Raw genomic sequence first — 2,733 nt, 5'->3', positions numbered from 1 at the left:
AACCTACTCTCATTTTAGTTTGTTAGTAGAGAAGCAGTGAATTTAAACCAACTAAAACTTAATATATTTAAATATGTTTTACATTATTTTAGAAGTTCTTTTGTATAACTGTGAAAGAAAATTTCTAAACTATTATTTGTTTTTTTCTGACATCCAGATGTGATACGTCAGGAAGATAATATGAGACCATAAAACAGGATTCTTTCTACTTCTGTCAGTGGACCTTGTATAAAACTGGACAATTCCTCTTTAACCCTGTACAGACAAGTGAAACGGTGCTATATACAGAACTATCTATCTGTTCCTAAAGTTGGTCATACTTTCCTTGATTAAGGCAGCTGCATGAAAAAGGAAAAAGAAAAAGAAATCAAAAGAAGGAAAAGGAAAAGGAAAAGGAAAAGGAAAAGGAAAAGGAAAAGGAAAAGGAAGAAGAAGTAAAAAGAAAAAGAAGAAAAAAAAAAAAACACAAATAAAACCACCAAACAGCTCTGCCTGCTGTCTCAATATAAGAAAGCCACCACCACCAGATAAACAATGCAATTTCTCATGTATTTCATCATTTATAAGGTGAAAGATTACAACATCAAATTTTGCATCTGATGTAATTCAGTTCTTCATGACGCAAAAATGGTTCTGATCTGTATTCAATTAATAAAAATATATTTTTATATGCTAGCTATGTGCTTTGTGATGTTATAGCTCTCACGAGAGTTTAAGTCAATGACAACAAAAAGCTTCTGTCCAGAAATGGAAACATCTATGGATATAATGCTTAAAAATAGACTAAAACGACATAATAATATTTACCACTTCACATGGTTCCATTTGTGTATCTCAGACCATTCTTTATATATTCGGAAAATCAACCCTCTAATTTTTATGTTATTATTTGCACTCTGTAGGTACTGTTACCAGATTTACTTAATGTAAGCACCTATCACGGAGCAGTTACCCTCAGAAATCTGCCTGAAACTTTCTTTTGAGATGACTTTGGTGAGAGGACCAGACTGACATCAAAATTCTCTGTAAATAACATAGTTGCATTTTCAAGCACCTTCCAGGTCACTCCAGGAGATTGTGACAGGTTTGTGAGATGACTAGTGATGTTCACTTCAGTGGTATTCAGAAATACCAATAAATGGATACTTTGACACGTGAGAGACACTTGTTCAGCTTAGGTCAACATTAGCAAATTTCACAATTTATAAAATACTCTAGAGCATCAAGGGATAAATCCTTGGGCATAACACACACAGGCATCAAAAATGATGCTTGAACTAGTTAGGCACAGGAACGTAGTACCGTACTTGCAGCATTTCTGAAACATTTTATGCATGAGACTGGAAAACTGTGGAAAGCTTCAGAATGTTAGTGTGCAATTAAAACCAAAGAAATTTCATTGTCTGAGCATAAAAGATACAACAGTGAAGCTTGTCTCCACATCTGTTTAATCCTGAGCACACAAGAAAAACAAATACCTAAAAAGGATCCTAGGTGAAGGATACTTTGTTTTGGAAATTAGTGAGAACTTAGAATTACTAGCAAGTCTGCAGTTCACAGATACCTGGCAGAGAAGTCATCCATTCAGTCTACCCATTCAGGAATACAAATTTCTTTTGAAAATTTCTGAAATTTCAGCTAACATGAAGGTCATGCTAGTGAAAAAAATAAATAAAGGACTATAATTCATCCCGTACAGTCAAATTCAGACCCTTTATAAGTGAATGATTGTTTCAGCATGATTAGTAGTGTTGTACGAACAATTTAGTTTTTAATGTAGAAATATAGCTGTTAAAACTTAGTGTTCTTATTCAAGAAATAAACTAGGAAATTAAACATAGGGCAGGGATAGGAAACATCAAAAGAAAATGCGTATAAATAATTCTACAACTGTGCAGCCCAACTTTCTTTCTCTTTACCTTTCTTTCACAAATTCCTTCCAAGCGCAGTGATACTTAGGTAAATACTATTTTTAAGCTTTCGCAGCATGAATAATCACAATGTATCACTGCTTACACCCCTATAGTAAGCATATAATCATAGCTCCATGTTTTCTCCTAAGTGCCACCAGCAACTGTGAATTAGATATAGTTATGAACAAGCTACTTTTTTTTTTCTTGCAACTTTGAGCTTTTTAAAGAACATTTTTTAAGTTCTACTGACCTCTGTAGACACTAAAACATAGCAGAAAATTCTTACATCAGGAAAAGTGAACTTGTTTATATGCACTTATTTTGCAGTCCGTCCATCAACTCAAGTTTTTAATGAAGCTTTTTTTTTTCTTTTCTGGCAGAACTATTTATTTGTATTAGAAACATGCACAATTTCCAGGAAGAGATTTTTGTAGCCACCTGTAGATGCTTCATGAATGACTGATCCACGTAGATATCATAGGTAAAATGAAAAAAGGATTTGAATTTTAAATTGCAGCTTGCAGACTACTAAATCTCACTGCAGACTACCCTGGGCAGCATGTTGAAGATCCTGGAGATATTTCTTAAGTTGGCATTTGAATCTGGAACAAATAAATGTGCTAAGGACAATGAACTTTACTAATTGCAGCTACAATACCAATGATAACCTAACAGAAGGATTAACACTGTACAACTGCTGAAAAAAATAAAGACAAGTAAAGAAAGATTTTAATATTTGGTATTCAAGATGGCTCACCTGAAGCAGACTTTTTCATCTCTTTTCAACTGCTTTAGGGAAAAAACATATTTCTTTTGGGGA

Source organism: Netta rufina, assembly GCF_964035555.1.
Source record: "Netta rufina genome assembly, chromosome: 3".
Taxonomy (NCBI): domain Eukaryota; kingdom Metazoa; phylum Chordata; class Aves; order Anseriformes; family Anatidae; genus Netta; species Netta rufina.
Note: the sequence above shows the minus strand (reverse complement) of the source record.